The sequence below is a fragment of the Octodon degus genome, unplaced genomic scaffold (genome assembly GCF_000260255.1).
Source record: "Octodon degus isolate 3935 unplaced genomic scaffold, OctDeg1.0 scaffold00076, whole genome shotgun sequence".
Classification (NCBI taxonomy): Eukaryota; Metazoa; Chordata; class Mammalia; order Rodentia; family Octodontidae; genus Octodon; species Octodon degus.
The window spans coordinates 6,182,841-6,206,299 of record NW_004524652.1 but is presented as its reverse complement, the minus strand read 5'-3'; the positions used below and the strand labels follow the sequence as shown (position 1 = coordinate 6,206,299).

Below are 23,459 nucleotides of genomic sequence, written 5' to 3'. Positions count from 1 at the left end.
AGCCTCCCAGAGTGCTAGCATTACTGACGTGCACTGCCATACCTAGATTTCATTTTTAACTTTTTTTCCTTTTTGCATCTTTAGCTATTATTTACATGTCTATTTCCCATGTTAATTAACAACCAAGGCTGGAACCTTTCTCTAATTCGTTTTGGTAACCCACTGCCTGAAAGCAGCAGGTATTCAAAAAAGTGGTTAAGGAAATGAGGAACACATACAAACAGGTGCAGAGAAGGCCACGCATTTACCTAGGAGCTGTGCTCTGATGCCCAGCTGAGGGCATGCAAACCAAGGCACCCAGGCTGCAAGAGGAGAGTCAGTGCATCCTCAGGCTGTAAGAGGTTGTGGCCCGCAGCAGGGACCTGAGAGAGTCTGAGGGCTGCAGGGTTCACCTCCCTTGTGTCCCTACTCTGATCACCAGCAGAAATCGCCCCTCCCTCTCCAGTTAGGCTCACAGGGAGGCCCTAAAAGGTCTGAGTATCTAGTTGTTTACTTCCCCTTTATGCAGCTCAACTGCTGAGATCCTTCTTCCTGCTGTGGGGGATGGAGCCCTGTAGTCGAAGGAGCCAAGTCACAGGGCTGAAGGTGGTCTACAAGAGTGAGGCAAGAAAACAGAGAAGCTGGAAGACAAGACTTTTTCCGATACATTCAGACTAAAACAGTCCTGAACATCCCTACTGCACCCTCTACCCTGGCCACTCACGTAAACAGAGCCAGAAAAACCTCTATTCATCTAGTGTATCAGAACAGACGGAGTCCTTGTCAACCTCATCTGCCTCTGACCAGCCCCCAAACTCAGGCCAGGGGCCACTGGTGGCTCCCTGAAGCAGGGAAGCAGGGGAGGTATGACAAATCAGTTACCTACAAAAGGCCTATTGAGACCTGCAAGCATGAGTCAGAGTGGCATGGGTATCTTTGCAACCAGTGGAAAGAAAATGAGCTTTGCCTCACGAACAAACACGACTTGATGACGCAGTGGAAAGGAGCCTGACACAGAGATCCATATGCATCAGTTATGGCTTCATAACAAATCACCCCAAAACACTGGTTCAAGGCAAGAAACATTTATTACTCCATGACACTTGTTGGATTAAGAAGGTGCTGAAACAAGTCTCCTCCAGCCCAAGTACTGGGGATTAGACCTTCACAATGAACTATACCCTCAGCCTGATTCTTTTTTTTTTTTTTTTTTTTTTTAATTTTTGTATTTCAGGGAAAGGCTTTGAGGGTATCACTACTTGATCTGACTGGCAGTGATCTGTCTGTTTACAGCCTCCCAAGAGCTGGGACTACTGGCACGAGCCATCATTCACACCCATTAATCGCTATCTCATTGTTCCCCGGGGCATGGCCAGCATGACAGGCCTGGGGATTGAACCCTGGCCCCTGCGCTATCCACTGAGCTATTTGGCCAGCCTCTGGTTCTTTTTTTTAAGACACAGCATCACCAGATTGCTACACTGGCTGAGCTGGAACTTGTGGTCCTCATGCCTCAGCCTCCCTAAGTGCACACTAGGAAGAGACTATGAGCTCACTTCTGAGGAACTTACACATGTACTTGTTAACTAGTGCAGGCTTCCAGCGAAAGGGCTATTGCTGTTCTTCACCACCTTTCCATACCTTTCCAGGAAGCAGCTTGAGTGTCCTCACAAAACGGCAGCTGGCTTCCCAGAACAAATGACCTGAGAGAAACGATGGCTAAAACCATGCTGTCTTGGAAGTCACACTTTCCTTTCTCACATCCTTCAGGATACACAGGTCAGCTCCATTCTGCGTGGGAGGAGATGGCACAGGGAATGGCCATGAGGCAAGACCAGTGCCTCCCAGACCTCCTGTCTCCAGGTGGAAGGTGCTCCTGACGCAGGACCTGGACCCTTTCCTTACACTTCTGAGGCAGCTCTGGGAGGAATAGTTCACCTTCACTAGGCGCTCCCAGGTGAGGAATGTGTCCCAGATGGCACATATAGTTAAAGACTAGCTAAGACCCAGTCCTGAACAGCTAGCTTTAGACAATTTCCATGGGTAGCATAGCCTTAAAGGGAGCCCAAAGCCAGGCCTGTAACGTCTGGTCCAGTCATGGCCTCTCTCTGCACTTCCTCATCTGCAAACTGAAATGGGTCACTGACACCCACTTTCCTGGACTGCTCAAAGATGAGACAAGGCCACAGAGACACAGCCTGCGTGGCCACACAGGCAAGCACTCAGCAGAGACCTGTGGCTGCTTGAGCCCATAGGGAAGCTCACATCTTCATTTGCTCTTGTTCCCCTACACACACACACACACACACACACACACACACACACACACACACAGCGTGAGGCTCCTGTAGGTCCCCACAGGCCTGAGCCTCCTGGTAGCTTTCTTGGCAGACAGAACAACTGGTAGTGAGTGAGATGGTGAGCAGACAGTGCAGGCACCCAGCAGCTGGGAGAAGTAGCAGGGGGTTGGGCCACTCACATGGTCACATCCTTGCCACCAGGGCCAGGCCACCTGGCTGCTGGTGGCCTTACAGAAACAGCAAGGAGCATTCCCTCAGTCTACCACCTTGCCTCCTGCCTAGGTGCCTAACTTCACAGCAGGATCCTGGTCCTTCAGCCACTTCATTAGGAGGCTACTTGTGCAGGGTACCTAAGTGACCTGCAGCCGCAGGTGCCACCTCATGGGAAGCACAATTTACAGTGGCTTGAAGGTGCAGGCTCAGGTGAAAAACATGTTCATCCTGCCAGCTGCCAGGATCTCCTGGTCCTGCAATATACCCTGAGTGAGTCTTATCAGGGTCCCCTGCTCAGTTCTCACTATTACAGACAAGGAGGAAAAAATGCTGAAATCTGTTACCTAACTAACCTCCCCACCTAGGGCTCCAGGACACCAATGCGGGTTCCACCTGGCCTGCACAGGTCTCAGTGGGAGAAGGCGGGTGTCGGAAGTGGAGACAGAGTCCCCTCACCATCCACCCTTAGGACCACCTCCCGTCCCCCAAGGCACAGATGCAGAGAATGCCCCCACACTAAACAAGCGCTGAGGGCAGCTCTGCCAGTCATTTTGAAGAGACAGTGCTAATTATGAATGATATTGTGAGGAGCCTGGCTGACTCAACCAGGGCAGGCAGCTCCCTATTGTCTACCCAAAGATTACAGGGGCAAGGCTGAATTCCCCCACAGAAGACAGGTCTCCTCTCCAGCTGCCAGTTACATAGAGAAGCTGCACCCTCAGAACTGCCTGCCCACTCCAGCCAGAGACCACCCCTGCAGGCCATATCAGGGGGAAGAAAAATGTGCAAGACTCTCTTGAGGGACCTGCACTAGAGAGAGTCACAGTACTTTATCACTATTTTGGAACCTGAGGGATCCTGGGTACACTGCCCTTGAGTCCTGGGTGGTAAGCCAGGCTCCACATGGAATGCTTGCAGCCTCTGGGCCCAAGAACCAGCTGTGGCTCTGGTATGGCCCCAAAGAGGGGATGTTCTTTTATAAAAGGACTTCACTCTCCAGGAAACCCTGCCACACTACAACATAAACAGGACTGAGTCACTGTTTGAAAAGACAGACCATCAGAGCAGAATCAAACAAATATTTAACTACCCTCGGCCTCATCCCCAGCTGTTATCAATCAGGTTGGTGCTAATCTCAGGCGTTTCCTCATCTACGATGCTCAGCTCCTCCAGGCCTCAGATCTGCCCCTCAGGTCAGGCAGGTAAGGGGCTCCAGAGTTCCGGGCCTCAGACCAGCAGCCTCTGCTGGCAGAGGCATCCAGCAGAGGCACGTGCGCCTTGGCAGAGCCCTCTCCTCCCCGGCCAGATCTCTGAAAGAGAAAAGGGCTGCCAGGAAATCTGCAAGAGACCTGCTCCTTCCAGGTCTGCTCCCCTCCCGCTCCCCTCTGGGTGGCTAACTCAAACAAGGACATCAGACATCACTTCCCTGCTCAACTTCTCCCTCTGGCCCCCAGGACTCCCTCTAGGAAGCTAAATTTCTGTGGTTGACATTCACCACTGCATTGTCCCTCATCCCCTAGCCCACTCAGAACTATATTTAAGATGGAAAGTCACCCTTTCAGAAGGCACTTGTCATCAGATTTGTTCTGGGCTTATGACAGAATGTGACTCCACCATAAAAAAGAATGAAGCTCTAATCAATTGTACAACATGAATGAACTTGAAGACATCATGCCAATGACACATGCTGGATGCAAAAGGTCACATATTGCAGGATCCCATTTCAGTGAAATTCCAGAACAGGCAAATGCATGGGGAAAGTAGTAGACTAGAGGCTGGCTGAGCTAGGTCCGTGGGGAGAAATGAGGGATGTCAACAGGTTCCTTTTTGGCGTGATAAAAATGTGCAGATTGTAGTGATGGTCACCCAACTGTGAATGTTCAAAATACCATTGAACTGAATGCTTTAAGTGAGTGGATTGTTTGGTATGTGACCTACATATCAACAAAGCCTACCTTAAAGTGCAGGAAACAAGCCTCAACAATCATTGGTGACTTACTAAAGAAGATGCTACAGTGGAGTCCCCTGGGGCCTGTGTCCCCTCACCCCGCTATCGCACAGCTCTCCACAAACAGGTTCACTTGCAGCTCACGCCCTCAGCTCTGAAGCACCAACCCCTGGCCAGCCAGGGTGGGAGAACTGGGGAATGACACAGCCCCACAGGGCCACGATGGAGCCAGAGCTCCGGGCAGATGGGCCATAACCTCAGCAGAACGTGCTGGCTACTTCTTTGAACCTTCCTACTCTTTTTGAGACAAAAGGCAGCAAAATACAGACATCCAATTGGATTGTGAAGGAACAGGGCTGCAAGAGAGAGGGTGCTTCTTATCTGTAAGACAACAACAAGAAACAGCCACTGTCCTGGTCCTCACAGAAACAAGGAACCCAGCCATTGTTTTTTGTCAGGTCCCAGTTGCTTTCTACCAGCTCAGAGCATCCAAGTCTCGAGAGCTGGGAAGTACTGATCAGATAAGGCTCTGGCTGTGGGTCAATAGGACTCTGAGGAGTTCCTGAAATGATGCTGAGCCAAACTGGGCACAGGCATTCCCACCTGTAATCTTGAGGTCAACCCTGGTCTCAGGGACAAAGCCAGTAATCTAAGCAAGAGACTCGTGGGGCTGAGCCAATGCTGCGGGAGAGGCTTCATGAGAGGCCTGGCACAGCTGTGTAGACATAAAGCATCTTCAAATGCTTAGGCTCACTGGACATACTATGGCGTTCGTCACACTGTGGGGTCTCAAGCTTCTACTATGGCGCTGCCTGCTTGGCCAAGCTGGCTGACTCATCTCAGAAATCCATGCCTCCTTGTGGCCTCATTAGCTGGGCTGACAGGTATAGAAGATGGGCCTCAGCTCAGTAACAGTTAGAGGGGAAGAAGCTGAAGTGTCCAGGGAATGTGGAGCCCCAAGAAGCCAGCCCAGGCTTCCCAGGAGAGGCAACCTGGGTCAGCTCCCGAATGGCCCCGCGTCCTCACCTGGCAGGCCTAATGTTGAGCCTGGTGACAGTAGTGAGCCTGTGAGGCTTGGAATCCCACACATCTGGCTGATGCATAGCACACTGAGGTCTCTATCAGCTGCTCAGGCCCGGAAAAGCCAGCCGAGTCCTCAGTGGATGTTATCCAAACAGCTGTTCCAGCACCAGCCAGAAAAACCAAGAATCCAGGAAGCTGGCAATTGGAGGAATTTCCCCACCCCGGCACCATAAATCACCACCCCCCATCTGCATAGATGCATCAAAGGCTGGACTACACTCCTGAACTCAGGCTGGGATGGTGTGGGGTCCTCCAGTTGCCTTCAACTTCACAAAGGTGGGCTCCAGACAAGTTTCGGGGGAGGAAAAGATGTGATGGGATGGCAGCTCGTGGGGAGGTGACCACATATTTACCTACACTGGTCCCCAGAAAGCACCTGGTAAAACAGACTTCTCTCTCTCTCTATCCTAGAGGTAAGCAAGGCTTTCCCCAAGCCTGGGTTAGGGTCTGCAGGCCAAACAAGGACAAGAGGAAGAAATAGAAGGCTCCCCAAAGTATCCCCCAACCCTCTGGTGCTAGCACAGGCCCTGCCCTCAGACATCTGAAAGTGCCCAATGAAGAACCAAGAAATCCATATTGTGCTTGTGAACACCAGACTCAGCCATGTTCTCAGCTCCCTGACAGAGGGAGACCTAAGCCCACAGTGGCTAGTCAGGTTGTCCAGCTGGACCCTGGCCTCCAGCAGACCCCTTCCCATTGTCCTGGTGGATACAACATACCTGCGGGGAGGATAACAGTAAAGAGAATGCCCCCACACTACCACCAGCTCTGTGGTCCTTCTAGTCATGGCCTTTCTGAGCCTTAGTTTCCCTTGTATGCCACCATCTCCTTTCAAGTGCAGCTTAAACTCAACACAGTGGAAGGTACCTGTAATCTCAGCATACTGTGAGGCTGAGACAGGAAGATGGCAAGTTTGAGCCCAGCTTGGGCAATTTAGTGACTTAGACCCTATCTCAAAACAAAGCTTAGTACAAAGGCCCTGGGTTCAATCCCCACTTTGGGCAGGGGGGAAAGACCAGTTGTGCTGAGTGCCACATGCACCTCTGGACCTGTGTCCCCTCCCCCAATTCCAGCCACCAGTTTCCTCATCTGAGAAAGGAGGCCCAGGACTGAGCATCCAGTACAAGCCCCTGCTCTAGCTCTAGCTTCAACATCTAAAACAGCAGCCCTGCAGCTTCTCTTGCTGAGCTCTTCACAAACACCGCTTGTCCCCTGGGAGAGATAGCAGCCCCCCAGTCCTTCCTTCTCTCACTCTATTCATCAGTCCACACCCGCAGAACCACATACATGGGAATATTTATGCAGCCAAACTAGCTTCTGGGTTCTGTGAGCAGACGTGTCCAGGCCCGAGGGCCCTCTCAGTGTAAGGCCTGCGCAGTGCTGCATCAGGGGGCTTGGCGAGCAAGCCCCGTCTGGTCTCATGGGACTCTGTTATCTCTGCTCCAGACCCAGCTACTGGCAGGGGCCAAGCTTGCTGGACAGAGTCACCCCTCCAGTGAGAAGGAGAGCCAAGAAAATCAGAACTGACAGCTCTGTGCTCAGCACAGGCCCCTTGGCAGCCCCTGCTGATGATTGCTCAGTGCTGCCATCTTTAGAAATAACTGTCACTAGGGCTTGCACCCATGTGCACACCCCAGCTTTACAGGCCCCATGAAAAGCAAAATCTTTCAGGTCCTCAACAAAGCAAGGCATCCTGATGCTGTCACCAACCAGCCTGGTTCCCCCACCCAACCCCCAGCTCCAACCTATTACCTTGCAAAGTCAAGAAGAACTTTTAATACATCAGCATGTGCCACTCTTCTGTGAAAGCCCCTCACCCCCCAGCCTGATTCCAGACAATATTTGAATTCCTTAACCTGTACACAAGTATCCCTGCCCTGCCTTCAGCTCAGCCTCCCAGCATGGCCCCCAACCTGGTTGTCATGGATAGGAGTCTATGCTGCCTCCCTCCACTGCCCCTGGGCCTTTGCATGGGCTGGGGCCTTTGCCTGGATGCCCTCTCCGGCTTCCATCCAAACTTTCCTCTGTGTGAGTGAACCTGGCATTCCTGGGCCCAGCAGACCCCTCCCACTCCAACCAGACCTGGCACTGCCATGGGCATCACCACTGCCTGCAGCTCAGTCCCCTCCAGTGACCCATAGGCTCCTTGAGACTGGGAGACAGCCCTGGTGAGCCCAGAGACCACATGCAGGTCTGTACATACGCCTTGTGGTTCCCTTTGCCATGTTAAGCCCTAAAGCATAGAGGAGGGACACTAAACTCTCCTCTGAGGGACTGACAGCGCTGCCACACAATGGCAGCTCTCTTTCTGTGGAGGGTCAAATATTCATGCAAGACACTCCTCCCCAGAGCTAGGCCTAGCTCTTATACTCCTGCTGTCACCAGCCCTGCTTAACTGAGACCTCAGGAGGAGACCAGCTTCACAGGACACCACTTCCCTCAATCCAGCACTGCAAAGCAACAGTCCTTCATTTGCAGTGAGTTCTTGGGTTCCTTGCTGGCTTACCAACTTGTTTTCTTTCAAGAAGTGTCTCTAGGGTGCAGGTTCACCCCCCTGGTGCAGCCCCAGATATCTGCTTCCAGCTAAGAGCAGGCGGAGGAAAGGTGGGAGGGGGAAAGCAGCAGGAAAGGAACCGAAAGGATGTCAAGGAAGGAAGAAAGAAAAGGCTGAGGAAGGGGAGGGGGAGCCGGCTGCAGGCCAGGGAACATCTGGATCCCCGCCCCTGCAACTCTAGCCTAAACAAGGGCCCCAGGCGGGCCAGCCTAGAGCCTGTTTGTAGGGCCCAGGACCAGAAGATAAACAAAGCTGTGCTCTTGTCAAGTGTCTGGATCCAGGCAGGGCAGAGACTACAAAGACAACGCATGAGGTCAGTAAAAGCTACCAGTGGCACCTAGAGCTCCTGTCTACCCAGCCCCTCTGCAGCAATAGTGAGGCCCAGGAAACTAGGGGACCACTGCTCTCCACACTTTCTCTGCCACATGGCTGTCCCAGGACTCCAGCTGGACCACTGTGCCATTCCCCTTCCTTAAATGATTCCAAAGCACTGAGGAGAAAGGCCTCCAGCAGTCTGCCCTGCTGGAGGAGTGCCTGTGTGTCCTCCCCTCCCTCGCCTCCTCTCCCCTCGACCCCAAGGCCCATGCATGGGCTGGCAGGGAGTCAGCAGGACAGAGCTCCAGGAGCACACGCGCGTGCCAGCCCTGCAGCGGTGGCATGGTGGGGAGGTGTTCCAGCAGGCTTATTTATAGCCAAGCCCCCATCCACATACTCTCTCCCCAGTGCTGCCTGCCTGCCCGCCCGCCACTGGGGCTTTTCAATCCATGTCTATATTTATTGCTTGAAGCCGTTGGGATAATGGCAAGGCTAGAAATAGCCTTGAAGACATTCACGTGAAGCTGACAGGCAGGTCCCCAGCGCCCAGGCTGACCTCACCCTGACATCTGCTGCTTGGCAGTGGGGAATGGGGAACAGCTGGACAGAGCTGGGGAGGCAGCCACAGCCAGATGGGAACAACATAATCCCTCTTTCCCTACTGGCCTCAGCCCTTTGTAGTGAGACAGGGGACACATCCAAAATGATACATCACAGCTGCCAGGATGAGGGGAGACTAAAGGTGACATGGTTTCCTGACGTCAGTGTGCTAATCAGAGCAGACCGTCCAGCTTGGGGAAGGAGAATCGGGGGCAGCAGGCAGAGATTCACAGAAAGCAGGTCATCTGCAACACTGGGCTTGCAGGAGTCACTCTGATGCCCTGCCCCTCTACTCAGACTTGGCACAGGTCTTGTTCTTATTTCCCATCCCAGTAGGGAGAAAGATGCAGAGATAGCCCAGCTGCCAAGGAGGGAGCTAGGGGCTGGCATATTGGAAACCCCCACTCCTGCTCGGCAGCTTCAGCATCCACTTGTAATGCCCAGCTGACAGCCACAATGAGGACCTCACAGGGGCAGGGGTGACTGAAGGACTCCCCCTGTAGTCTAAGGACAAACCTTGTTCAAACCCTAGCTTTACTGTTAACAGCACGGTGAGCAAGGGGCTCCATATCCTCCCTTATCTGAAAAATGTAGAGCCAGTACTGGGTGGGATCCTACTCGAGGACTCCCAGGGACAGCATCTGTATTCCGAGGTCCCCCTCAAGCATGGTTCTTCCCATCCTGGCTGGGAGTGGGAAGGACTGGTCCAGAGCTGGGGAGATGCTTTCAGGAGAATCCTGCCCTGAGTCCTGCAGAGGCCTGGAACAGGCTGGGGCTTGCAGCAAGGAGGGAGGTAAGCAGGACAAGGACCGGGGACAACAGATCCAGGGAGAGCAGGGCTGGGGGTGTCAAGACACTCCATTGTGAAGGGAGAAAAGGGAGAAGGGGAGGCTCCTCCCTGCTGGGAATAAGCACAGAAATAATTATAACGGTAATAAGTAAGTCCCCTGAACCCTGTGGGCTCCTGAATCCACGAATCTCTCTGCTCCTGAAATCCAAGCTTGTGCCCAGCCCCTTTGCTAGCCTCTGCACCACCCTCTGCCCCCACACTTCAACATCCTGGGACTGTCTGATATTCCCCAAACCACCAAGCATGCTGGGTACTAAAGCATGCTGGTCTGTGCTGCTCCCCCTACCTTTCGCTTCTCTCCTGTTAAACTTCTCTGCACCCTTCAAAGCCCAGCTAATAGTGTGTCTTTTAAGAAATCTTCCCCACCAGGGAGTCAACTGCTGCGTTCTTCTGCTCTGGCTGCACTCCGTGCTCCCTCGAGTCCTACACTGACAACGCCGCTCTGCCTCTGCCCCCTATGCCACAGGGCATGTTCTTCACTGGACACCACTGCTGATGCAGTAAGCATCTGCTAGATGAGAGTGTGAACTAATTCTATCCTTCATGCTCACCCAGAGCCAGCTGCTTTTGAAAACAAAATGGTAAAGATAGAGCCCTGTTCCAGGTCTCCCTTGGATGGTGAGGGTGAAAGGCACAGCTGGGTGCCCTTGGATCTGCCTCCCCATAGTCCTTGAAGGACTCGCAGTGCTACCAGGCTGGGAGGCTGCTGCTCTCTGTGATTTGCCAGCATGAGGGGAGACGGGGGCACAGGCTACCTGAGTCACTCGCGCTGGCAAGGCCCTCAGGCCCTGCACCACACTACAGCACTGAGATTTCTGAGCACAGATTTCAGATGGTGGACCTATGCTTCGTGGTGGCCTGGCCAGGAAGTCAGCTACAAACATGAGGAGGGAGCCCGGGCACAGCAGACCAATGTACGCTGCTGTGGGCTGGTCTCTGCCCCAGAGCACCAGCACTTCGGCTTTCGAATGACCCAACTACTCCTGAGGGGTTCATGGACACCTGGTGCCCAGTGCCTGCCATGCTCCTGGCTTGGACGCTCCCTGGCCAGAGCTACTCCAGGTTACCCCTCACCTCTCAGATCCCTAAGTCACTGCCACTCCAGCTAGCACCCCAGGGTGGGAGAAAGCCACAGGCGTGGTGCTGGCTCCATTAGCCGGAGGCCTCTGGCGGCGGCGGTGGGGGGGGGGGCAGTGGCAGCAGGAAGCAGTACTGGAGGCAGCAGCTGATAGGCTCCTCCACACCTGCTGAGAACAGCACTCATAGGTGTGTCTGGTGCTCGCTGCTGGGAACAATCACAGGACACTTTGCCCAACCCTGACCTACAACTCATTTAATCCCCTGATGATGTGTAGGAGGTCCTGACATGATCCCCACTTCACAGGTGGGGGCCCAAGACATAGAGAGGTAAGGGGATCAGACCAAGGTGACCTCAGCACCCTCTCCCGAGCCTGCATCAGCCATCACACTACAGAAGGGGACAGTTCTTTGTTGAGGACCTACTAAGTGTCTAACACTACCATGAGGCTCTATCCAACTGTCCTCTTCTGATGTCTTCCCTTTGGCCACTTCAACTTTTCAAGCTGAACCCACACTTTAGAGATCCCTTAATGGTTCCAAGAAATACACACAGTTCTTCAGAAGTGCCCTGAGTAAGACATCAGATGGGACAACCCTGGGCCACTCTGCAATGCAGAAGGTTCCCCCTCCTGAGACAACACCGTGTACCCCCACCCCACCTATTTTCACCAATGCACTCTGCTATCCGTTCCCTTCAGTAAAGTTATCCACAATAAAGTATCAGTGAGGGAATGTGTCACTAGCCCAAGGCCTTCTCCCTTTAATGGAAACCGGAGCAAGCAGGGAAGGAGTCAAAGAGACCTCAGGCACCAAGGAGGGGTTGATTTCCAGGGACAGTGGAGGGATGGTTCTCCTTTCCAAGCCCCCTCAAAGTACAGCCCTATTTTCTCTAACCTCCATATGTAGCCAAGCTCAGACACAAAGAGGTGATAAACACCTGTCAGTCCAGTGTGGCCATTGCTCCCATCAGAGATCCCTGCTGCACCCAGGGGAGAGCCAGAAAAGACTTTCCTCTTAGGGAAATGGGTGCCATGAGGAGAGATGTGAGTCTTAAAACACACCACATTGGGGGGCTCAACCTGGGCACACCCCCTAATCTCAGGTATCTTAGAATCACTGCAGAGAGGCTGGGAGTCCCTGGGCAGTGTGTGTGAGAACGCTGTAGCCGAGAGGAGGGAGCAGCTGAGTGGAGGGGCTGGAGCACTGGGGGACAAAGGGTGTGGCTGAGGGACTTATGCTCTGGGGTGAGGATGCTGTCCTAAGTTCCATTAGGGAAGGGAGCTTTCTGTGGTTTCTTTCTGTCCCCCTCAACACACACACAGGAAGCTTCATGCTTCATCTCTAGTACCTCACCCTTTGTGGCAAGCTTTGATCACGTGATCACCCTGACACCCATCACCTAGAAGAGAAGTGGCCCCCTGGGCGCCCATCACTACAAGGGCAGTTTCAGAGGTGGCTAATAATCAGTGGCAGAAATGCCCAACTTATCCTTCCTCAGCAGCACATTTAGTGTGATGGAGACAAAACAACTTAAAGGCTGAAAGAAAAATTTTTGTTTCCCCTTTGGCCAATAGATTCAACTTTTCCCAAGAGACCAAAAACAAAATCTTTCTCCACCTTTCCCAGGAAGCCATGGCACTGAAGAGCCCAAAGATGACACCCAGATTTTTCTTTACCAAGCTGGGAACCTTGCAGGCCTCCTCCTATATCCTACTGGCCCCAGGACACCATAAAACCTATCATTAGAGTAGCCTTGCAAGTCAAAAACAGGGACAGGCCCACATTCTTCTTTTAATGAATCACACGAGAAGTCACACTGGTGAAATGCAAGGAAGCCTCTCAGCAAGAAAGATGGACCCACTACTGAGGAGGCTGAGTCAGAAGAGTCACATGTTCAAAGCCAGCCTAGGTAACTTAGCAAAATCTTGTCAAAAACAAGAGCTGGGAATGTAGCTCAATCAAGACCATTTTTCTTGATTGTGCAAGGCTCTGGGATCAATCTTCAGCACTGTAAAATAAATAAATACATTTCTACCTTAGAGACTAAGTAGTACATTGAAATGTGGTAGGAATAGGCTCTGGCCAATATTTACTGGGGTATGTGGTGGTTGTACACACTGTGCCTGACCTTGCATTGGTGATCTAAGACCAGTTCTCCACAGGTGCCTCAAACCAGGGCTTCATGTGTTCAACCCCATCTTTGGCTGATCAACGTCTTCCTTTCCCTCCTTCCCTCACTCCAATTTCTTGAGCAGCCAGAACAACCCCTGACTCAGGGCCTTCGCACAGACTGGCCCTCGACCTGCATGCTCCCAGGAGGACTTCCTGGCTCACTCCCTCATCCCTTTCAGGCCTTTGCTTTCAAGCCCCATCTTGGGAGGCCACCTTTTCCCTGTTTGTTTGGTTGAGCACCACTGGATGGCCTTCGATATTTTACTATCTGTTTATTATTTGGTTGTTTGAGATCTTAAGAAAGTATGAAAAAGAAAGCAAGGAAACAACAGGGGCGACACAGACCTAGAAGCTGCCACTGACTGCACCCAGCGACTTCAAGGCATAAGGAGCGGGTTCACAAGAGGAGGCTAGAGGATGCCTCCTAGCCAGGTGAACTGGGGCCATGGACTCAGGTCTGGCGGAAACCTGAGTTGGCTTATCAGAGCTAAGCCAACAGAGATGGAAGTGGGGAAGAAAAGTGGTGGGAAGGGGCTTCCTGCATGGGGAACTGCACCTGAACTCCAGAGAAGTCCCCACCCACAGCTGAGGCAGCTGTGCAGCCTCACAGTCCACCAAGCACTCCTATATCCATCTCTCCAAAAGCATGTCATGCCTGGGCAACCCCAACAGGTGACTACAAGCAGTAGCCAGAAATACAAGCCCAAGAAAGGTAGCTTTGGCACTTGATCAGAAGTAAATGACTTTCTGGCTGAGCTCCCCCTAAACAAACACAATAAAGGAAGCTCTGGGGCATGGGACAAGGAGAGAGACCTAAAAGGGGTTGGCTGCAATCTCCTGCAGCCCGAGCAGTGCTGGGTGTGGGTCACAACATGTAGACAGGAGAAGTCAGCAGAGGTGCAAGATGACAGAGTTGACCAGGGCATGACCAGGGTCCAGACCCTGCCCGTCTTTCACCAGCACAGAAAGGGGCAGCAAAAACCTCAGGACATGCTAAAAGATGTCAGGGACCTCTGGGCAGCATCTGTGCTCCATGGCATGATGCCATGTAGCCCTCTCCAGGCTTTGGTCCCCTGCGCAGGCCCACACGGAATCCTAACATGATTCTCAAGACAGCCTATCCACAAGGCTCCTGAGTGGGGCAGAGACTGCCCAGGAAGGGGGATGGGAGGCTTGGCTGGCACAAAGAAGCAGCACCTGGGTGTGGGCTCATGCCAAGGCTGGGGAAGCTGAGGCTGGCAGGTGGTGGTGTACAGCGCTACTACAGGACCCATAGCTCCTGCAGCTTTGGTCTGAGCTCCACCTCACGACATTTTGTAAGAAGCTCACCCTGGAGACAATGGCAGGAAACTGGAAGGAAAGCCCAGACTGAGACCTCCTTGCTGTGCTCTACCCCAAGGACACTGAGATGGCAACTGTCTTCAACCTTGAGCAGGATGCTGAGGGCCAGGGCTCTCAGTTGGGACTCTTCTCTCTGATGGATGCTCTGTCCCTGGGTCCAGCAGATGCAGAAAGCGGCCAGGCTGTACTGAGAAACACGGCTTCAGCTGCCCCCCACCTCCACCCCACCTTCAGGAAGGAAGGCTCTGTGCTCCTCTGGAGCAGGAGTGTCTCTAAAAATAAACTTGGCCCCTTGGGCACTTTCCTGCCTCAGCCCCTGTGGAGGAGAGGACAGGGGAGGAACTCTTCTCAGTCCTCAGCTGTCTTAGAGGGCTTCCTTCCTCCACCCAGCCACTTTTCTGACAATCCCAGCTACAAATTCCCAGGGATGCTCCAGGGCCTGGAGACAAGAAGGTACTAGAAGGACCTCAAGCGGGAAGTCCGAGCTCTCTAGTCCTGTATCTGGGGAATGAAGTGGGGTACAGGGAGGCATGTCCCCTCATCACAGGGTTCCTAAGCTGATAGCACACACAGATCCCCAAATATTTCAGGGCATTAAGTGCCATGAATTCTATCCAAGGTACAGCATTATGCTGTGCCAATCCATAGTAGGTAGAGCAGGCTGATGGGGACCAGAGGCTTTCAAGGAGATTTTGAGAGAAGGTCGTGTTTGAAGTGGGTTGGCAGGGGGACAGGAGCCTGAAGCAGGGACAGGAAGTGGGGCTACAGTGCAGGACTGCACAAGCAAAGTGAAGGCACACCAGGGTGCCCACTCCACGTGGTACCCCTGTATGCACTGCTCACAGATGCAGTCCTGGCTCCTAGAACATTCCCAGTACCGACCAAGTATCTATAAATAGAATTCTCTGAGGATGCTTTGGGTCCCAGCAAGGGCCTCACGTGAAGTGGGCTGAGAGCCCATCACCTCTGCAAACCCACTGATCTCTGGAATGCAGCTGCTGAGCAGGAAAAGAACCTCATCCTGCGCAAAAGGAAACAGGAAGCCAAGGCTCACTGGGGCTCCAAGAAGCGATATCAGCAGTAAGGCTGTCAGAGCAGGACACAGACACTCACCCCAGGCCCTGGCTGGAGTTGAGATGAGATCCGTCAGCGTAGGCACAACCACAGGGATCTGACCGCACGGAACTATAATGACTATCACAGAAACCTCGAGCTGGGCTGAGGGTTACTACGCCACCCAGCCCACACCCACTCCTGGCAGCAGAGACACCTTAGGAAGTGAATTAAAACAAAACAAAACAGAAAAACATAGCACTCTCTCCTTAGCACTTGGAGGCCTCTTCACGGCAAGTGAGGAGAATGAGCAATTAGAAAAGAAAACAGCCCACGGTGCCAGCCTGAAAATACAGAAGAGAGGGGGCCATGCTCACTGAGCCCCATAAGCCCAAGAGGCCCCACAGGCCTGCCTCTGAGGAGGGGAGGACCCAAAAAGAAGGCAGGGTGGGAGTTCAGAAAGCAGACCTTGTGCTTCTAGCCCTGGGGTCCAGTCCCGATCCCACCGCGGAGCAGCTGTGTGATTGGCAGCATGACATAATCAATCTCTGAAGCTTGGCTTCAGGTACCTCGTGTAAAACAGGACTCTGATGATGACTGTGTAGGGCTACTGTGGGGTTCTGCAGGACTGGTGCACTGAAGGGCCACCGCCCTTGCTCCACGAAGGCTGGGGACATGGAACTGCCCCCCTCTTTCAGCTTCCTCAGCTTCCATAAATGAAACATCCAGCCTCTGAGCCCCACAAACTCATGTAACTCAAAGAATACCCCAACAAGGGAGCATGAGAGTTCCAGAAAGGAGAGGGAAAATCACTTTGCCTCCTGCTCTTTGGTGTGAGGAAAATGGCCGGGTGAGACTGAGGCATGCAAAAAGGCATGGACAAGAAGCCAGGGCAGGGACAGGGGTGCTGAGTTCTGCTCTCAGTGGCAGTGGGTGGTGGCAGGGCACAAAGCACCTGGTCACTTGATCTCTACCTTGACCTTATAGCCAATGTGCTGGCCTCAGTTGTCTGCTCTGCAGGAAGTATGCCCAGAATGATGCTGCCTGTGAAAATACTGTTATTTTTCTGGGTCACTGATGGTGGCCTATGGGCAACAGGGTGAAGGAACAACCCAGATTCTGTCCATCACCAAGGCTGGGAGGTAGTTGGAGGCCAGGATTCCCAGCCTGGAAAGAGCTGGTGTCTTCAGGGCAGAACTCCTGCCTCCCCTGTCCCATGTCCTGAGGGCAGGGCTGTCAGACTGACGCTGGAGAACAAATAGCCAAAAGCCACCCTGGGTACCCTATTATAAGTGGAAGAACAGCAACCACCAAGGTTTTAGGGCCAGCCTGAGCATCTGAGCTGGCCAGAGGAGCAGCATCAATCCTTCCTGATCAGTGATGATAAGTCAATACTGCCTGGAGCAAAATCAATAAACAATCTAGCCAGCATTAATTAGCTAATGAGGCTTTTAAGAGAAGAAAGAAAATAAAAACCCTCTGTACCCTAAAAACTTCAAAGACCAGGGCCCCAGCACTAAAAGCCCAAGGTCACTGTGTCAGTTATCAGGCCTTACCTCTGGATCTGAGCAGTTCTGCCAGTGTTGCTGCCACCGGAACAGAGATGGATCAGTAGGCCCACAGAAGGGTGTTGGGGCTAGGACACATATGCCGGCGTTCTGTGGAGAGAAGCCAACAGGAGAGGCAATAAGAACCCTGAACTCCCTCATTGGGCCAACTGATGGGAAAGCCGGCAGAGCCAGGCCTCACCCTGAGCAACAGAGACCAGAAGTCCCCCCAGAACAAGAGGATCCAATGAGGGATAGCTAAACGAGGGGTGTCCATTTACAGAGGGACCCATTCAAGGGAGCATTCAGGGACAATGTGCCTAGCCCGAACTGGTGAACAGGGACCAGAACTGACCCCCAGCACACACAGTTGCTTTCTGGGGGTTGTCTTCTGTTATGGTTTGTATCTAGATGTCCCCCCAAAGCCTCATGTAAATCATGGAGCGGTCACTGCTTAAGAAGCAGCAGGTGGCTCAAGGGGCAGGGCCAGATGACCAGGGTGGGGCCTGAGAGGCGGGGCCAGAGAGGTGCAAACTGTTAAACTGACAGCATGTGCCACCCCCAGGCCTGGTGGCCTCTCTTGAGGGTGTGGAGAGGGTCGTCCTGGACACGGCAGCACCCCAGCCTCTCCTCCAGGGTCTTGAAGTCTCCAGTAACTGTGAGCTAAATAAACCCTTCCATCCCTCATTTTGAGTGTCGGGTATTTGTCTCAGGAATGAGAGAAGAGTGAGACAGCACTTGGTACCACAAGTGGGGTCATTGCTGAGGCTATACCTGACGATGTGGATTACAAGCTTTTTGGAATGGCTTATAGAAAGAGCTAGGAAAGGTTTGGAGAGGTTGCCTACAAGTGAAGCACAGGAATGGCTTTGGCTGTTCTGTAGGGAAGATTCTGGTCAGAGCTCAGACCAAAAGACTGATAGAAAACCTGCCTGTAGAAAGGGATTTTTTTTTTTTTTTTCTTTTCTTTGTGGAACCGGGGATTGAACTCAGGCCCTTGCACTTGCCAGGGAAGTGCTTATTCTACTGAGCCATCTCCCCAGCCCCTAAACCTGCCTGTAAAGACCATGCTGGGGAGGTTTCTGCTGGGAAGAAGGACTGCATTGGTTGTTGGACTCCAGACCATTTGTGTTGTGGTTTGGCAGAAAGTTTATCTGAATTTTGCCCATGTCCAGAGACTTTGCCTGAGACTGAGATTAAGCATGGCAGACTGACTAATCTTTCAAAGGAAATCTCAAAGCAGTCAAATATTGGGGCAGTAGCATAGTTATTGTTGGGGGCTCTTAGTCAGATTTATGTTGAGAATGAAGAGTAAAGAGCTCAGCAGAATGATATAAAAATGTTGTGACCTTATCAGATCCAAAAGCTACAACTCTTGTTGCACAGGTCTTGCTTTACCTTGGTCTTAACTATCCAACAGAAAAGTATAAAAACAAAGTACAAGAAGTAAAGCCATGTTGTTATGTTGAGCTGCAGGGGACTCAGGTCAATAATTTCTGACATTGCCAGTCAGGCAGAAGACCCAATACTATTATGGGCTACTGGACTCTTTTAGAATATTTTGCTGAGTTAACACACCTATAATATTGAAATGACGGAGCTAAACAAAAAAGGGGATATATAAATGAATGTCCAAGCTGGGGAGATGGCTCAGTGGAATAAGTGCTTCCCTGGCAAGGGCAAGGGCCTGAATTCAATCCCCGCTTCCACCAAAAAACCCCACAAAATGAATGAATGTCCCATTTTGTATCTGTGTATTCAAAATGATTAGGATAGATATATAGCTACATTCTCTTAATGAATAGATGGATTTGTTGTAATAGTGTTTGTAAATAAGATATCATGTCTGCATCTTGTACAGCAAATAACCACTAGGAAGACAATATGCAATGTGTTAATTATTGAAACTGTCCTACCAATTTGATTTGAAACTGGTATTTGGTATTTGTCTCATTGGTATTTGTCTGTCAATAAAATTATGGAAAAAAAAATGTTGTGAGTTTGGTCAGAAAGGAAGCACCAGGAAGGTTGTGGACTGCAAAGACAGAGCTGAGATCTCGATTGCCCAGGAGGAACAGGAGAATAGAAAAGATGTCCTGAGGTCATGACAGGAGGTGGCAGGTTCTAGCCCTTTGCAGCCTCAGAATCTCAAGGGTAAGGGACTTTGCTTTCAGGAGAAAGCCACAGAGCCCCATGTTCCAGAATGGAGGCAGTGGTCACACCAGATTACAGAATGGTACCAGCACTGAGAATGTGTTTCTCGGAATCAGGGTCAGAGTGCTCAGCAATCCAGGCACTAGACCTCAAGAGACAGGAAAGCCTTGCTAGTGCTCCAGCTGGCAGCAGACCTTGGCATCATGCACATGACATTAGGTTTCGGTGCATGAAGAATGCAGGAGTTTTGAGGTTAAAAAGGCTTCCACCTAGATTTTAGAAGAAGGCCTGAGAGGCCAGGCAGTGTGCCTCTGAGAGGACAGTGTGTAAAGCTGTGAGTGAGAAACCTATTCAGTGGAAACCCCAGAAATTTGGAAAAGCAAAAGCCAAGAATGTGGATCATCTAAGGAAAACTGCAAAGAGGGAGCAAAGCCGGCCTAAGAGAGAAGCCATGGGAGCTACAACTACCAGAAGTATAGGCACAGAGCCACAAGGAGCTCACAATTTTCCACAGATTGCTTTGGATGTTCGACATGGAACTATAGGACTTAATGTTTGCCCTGCTGGATTTTGGACTTGTATTGGCCCCAATGGTTTGTATCCTCCTGTGTATACCTTTTGAAATGGCAATGTTCATCTTGTGCCTTTGTATGCTGGATGTATTTAACTTTTTGTTTGTACAGGGGCTCACAGCTGAGAGTTTGCCTTGGATTTTGGAGGAGACTTGGGATTTGGACTTTTCAGCAATGCTGATATTGTTGGGGCTTTGGCAACTCTTAGAGATGGACTAAAATACCTTTTGGACAAAGGGATGTGCATGAGACTTTGGGGGTCCAGGGGCAGAATGTTATGGTTTGTATCTAGACGTCTCCCCAAAGCCTCATGTAAATCATGGGGCAGTTGCCACTTAAAGAGCAGCAGGTGGCTCAAGGGGCGGGACCAGAGGGCCAGGGCGGGGCTTGAGGGGCGGGGCCAGAGAGGCACGAACTGTTAAACTGACAGAATGTGCCACCCCCAGGCCTGGTGGCCTCTCTTGAGGGTGTGGAGAGGGTCATCCTGGACATGGCAGCACCCCAGCCTCTCCTCCAGTGTCTTGAAACCTCCAGTAACTGTGAGATATATAAACCTTTCCTTCCCTCATTCTGAGTGTCGGGTATTTGTCCCAGCAAGGAGAGAAGAGTAACTAAGACACCTCCCCAGAACCCTGCCAGGATAGGAAGATTTTTGGGCTGTGGGGCTGCATGGGGCTGGAACACTGGGAAAAAAAGTGGAGAGTCCTGGGTAGAAGAGGCAGATGACCACCAACAGTCTCAACAAGTTCTCCAGCTGGTCACTGTGGACCCAGATGTCCATGATAGACTAAGACCGCAGGCCACATTTGAGCATATGAAACACAATGGACAACATGGAGAAAAGGATATTCAGGGAGTCCTGCTCCCAACAGCCCCACTGATAACTTCACAGGCACTGCTGAAGCCTCCTAGCCCAGGGATCTCTGAGAGTTCTGAGACACCGCAGGCCTGTGTTGCAGCTCAACATATCTTGTGAGTCTGATACGCTCATGAGTCCTCATCCTCATACCTGTGCCCAGCAGGCAGGCAGCACCTGCAGCTCCTGCAGCCTGTGGGCACTGGGGCTGCTCCTGAAACTGATGCCAAATTCAGCACAGCCTGTGCCACTGAGCACCAGGAACCAGAGCTCCCAGATAGTGATCCATGCCCACAGGGGTGAGCAGTCTCAATAGAGGTAAAAGCAACACCTAAGGTAAATTTCATGGAGGATCAGGATGACAAAGTGACCAACTGCCAGTGAGCAGCACAGACCAAGAGCCAGGGTGAGGAAAGAAAGAAATCGGGAGGTGCAAAGAGAACCAGCAGTGGGAGGTGTGGCTGCAGGGAACAGTGGCTCTTCACACGCCACCCCCCGCCACCACCACTGCCTCCTACGCTGCCAAGGAAGCTGCAGCAAGGGGAACACACAATTTCTGCAGGCAGCCTTCAGGGACCCTGGCCATCCTGCTTCTTCCTGTGTCTCCACAGCCACATGTGCACACTGATGAACATGCTAGACTCCTGAAGAGACAAAATGTGCCTGTTTTCCCACTACTATCCAGGGCCCTGAAGTCTTTCTCTTTTGCATGCCACCAAATGCCGTAGCTTGCCAGGCCATTGTTTCTTAGCTTTCACTGCCACATCTCCTCACAATTCTAAGGTCCCTGATTTTGAGGCAAGGAAGCCCATGGAGAGGCTGAGGGTTTGCCATGGTAACACCCCTCTCTCCTTCCTGGGCATCCGGAATTGGCAAGCCAGTCCGCTCCACTCCACACGACACCTCTCTGTGGGTGAGGCGGTCAGTGTGACTCATGTCCTGCACAATTAGATCTGCAGGGCCTAGGAGGAAAAAGGCGCTAGGGGAGGCAAAGAGGAGCCCTGTAAAAAAAGTATCTAAAGTCCAGCGAGTGAATTCAGGGTCAGGTGAGGAGTAAGCAGTGCAGACAACTACTTCAGGAATACACCTTAGGAACACCAGTCTCCAAACATCACTGGAAAGAATTGCAAATGTGTTGCCGATTAACTCAGGTTTCTCCAGTGGGCGGCCCCCCCCCCCCCATGTAAATGGTGGAAAGCAAACAAGTCCACTCCTGGAAAGGGAGATGACAAATAACACCGAAACACAATCCTTGCTCTGATCCACTGCATACATATTCTACATATGTGTAGCCATGGTCCTTGGGGCAGGGGTCTAAAACCACATAATCTGATCCTGTTGCTGCCAGGAACAACAAAACATTTTACTGCTTTACATTTTAAATTTAAATCTTAGTATGCCTTTTGAATGATGTGGAATTGCATGGGATAGAAAAAAGAACAAACAAGAACGGCCTTCAAGATAAGAAAGCAGAAGTCAGAAATGCTTTCCTGAAAACTTTTCAGATCCCAAAAGCTGTTTGAATCAGTGCAAGTGAATTAGTAAGTGAATCTGTTTCTCGATACAATTTCTATTAATAGAATATCAGTCTCTCTTCATCCCTACTAAATAAATGTCAAACAAACACTTAAAGAATACCATTTTGACAGGGTGCCAACCTGCAAGCTTGCCCAGCCACCCACATGTCTCAAGCTGGCCCTGGATGGAAGTGGAAGTTCCAAAGGGTTAGGGTAGGTGACTAGAGCTCAACACTGCCGCCCTCACCTTCCGCTGACACGGAGACTGAGGCAGGCACCTGGAGACTGGGCAGAGGGCACAGACACATGGTAGGGCGTCCCAAAGCACAAGACCCAGGTTTCTGACAGCAGACAGGGCCCTGGATTCTGCAAGGAGTCAGAATTTCTGAATTATTTTTTTGTTTGTTGATACAGGGTCTCACTATGTAGCTCAAGCTAGCCTTGAACTCACTTTGTAGCCCAGGTTGGCCTCAAACTCTTGGTCCTTCTGACTCAACCTCGCAGGTGCTAAAATTACAAGCATGTGTCATCACGTCCAGCCTCTGATTTTTTTAAATGGAGATGTAATTTACATGTCATGAAGTTTTCCCTTCTCAGGTACACAGTTCAGGGCCAGGGATATAGCTCAGCGGCACAAGCACCTTCCTAGCAAGTGCAAGGTCCTGAGTTTGATCCATGGCACCACAAAAAACAAAAATAATAAAACTTCAGCAATTATTACCCACTTATAAGGTTGTACAACTATTATCACTATCTAAAACTGGAACATTTTCTCTACCCCTAAGTGAACTGCACATATGAGCAGTTAACCTCCGTTCCCTACCCCCAGCCCCTGGCAACCACCCATCTGCTTTCTGTGTCTATGAATCTCTCTATTCTGGGCATTTCATATCAAAAGAATCATATACTATGTAGCCTTTCGTGTCTTTCCCTTGATATTATGTTTTAAGTCTATCCATGCTGGAGTCTGGAGCTGTACCCTACTCCTTTTTAAAAATTGGTATATCTTACATACACACGGTAATATTCATCATAGGGAGCTTGTATCTGTTCCTGTCTTGCTTCTTTTTTCCCCATTCCTCCCTCCCTTCAACCCCTCTTCCCCTCCTTATTTACAAAACATTTGTTTCCATTTTTTTCCTTCTAGTCTCTTTTTTGTAACTACCTTCTTTTCCCTCTTCCCCTACTTTGTTTTTCTCTTTTGAACATTTTCTTCCCATTTCCCAAACTCTATTATACATTTTGGTCCTTATTTACATTTTTGGTTTCTTACACCAGAGAAACAATGGGATATATGTGTCCAATTTATTTTACTTAAAAGTTCA

The 23,459-nt window shown here is 51.2% G+C and overlaps 1 protein-coding gene across 5 annotated transcripts in view; it reads right to left on the bottom strand.

The window, feature by feature from the left end:
• Pitpnm2 (phosphatidylinositol transfer protein membrane associated 2) overlaps positions 1 to 17,141 on the bottom strand; it is a 95,540-nt gene extending 78,399 nt beyond the window's left edge. For all 5 annotated transcript variants that reach the window (XM_023720514.1, XM_023720516.1, XM_012515740.2 and 2 more), the window contains exon 1: positions 17,045 to 17,141. The gene's annotated coding sequence lies outside the window, so the exon portion shown is untranslated. The remainder of the gene's footprint in view (positions 1 to 17,044) is intronic.
• Positions 17,142 to 23,459: the final 6,318 nt, after the last annotated feature.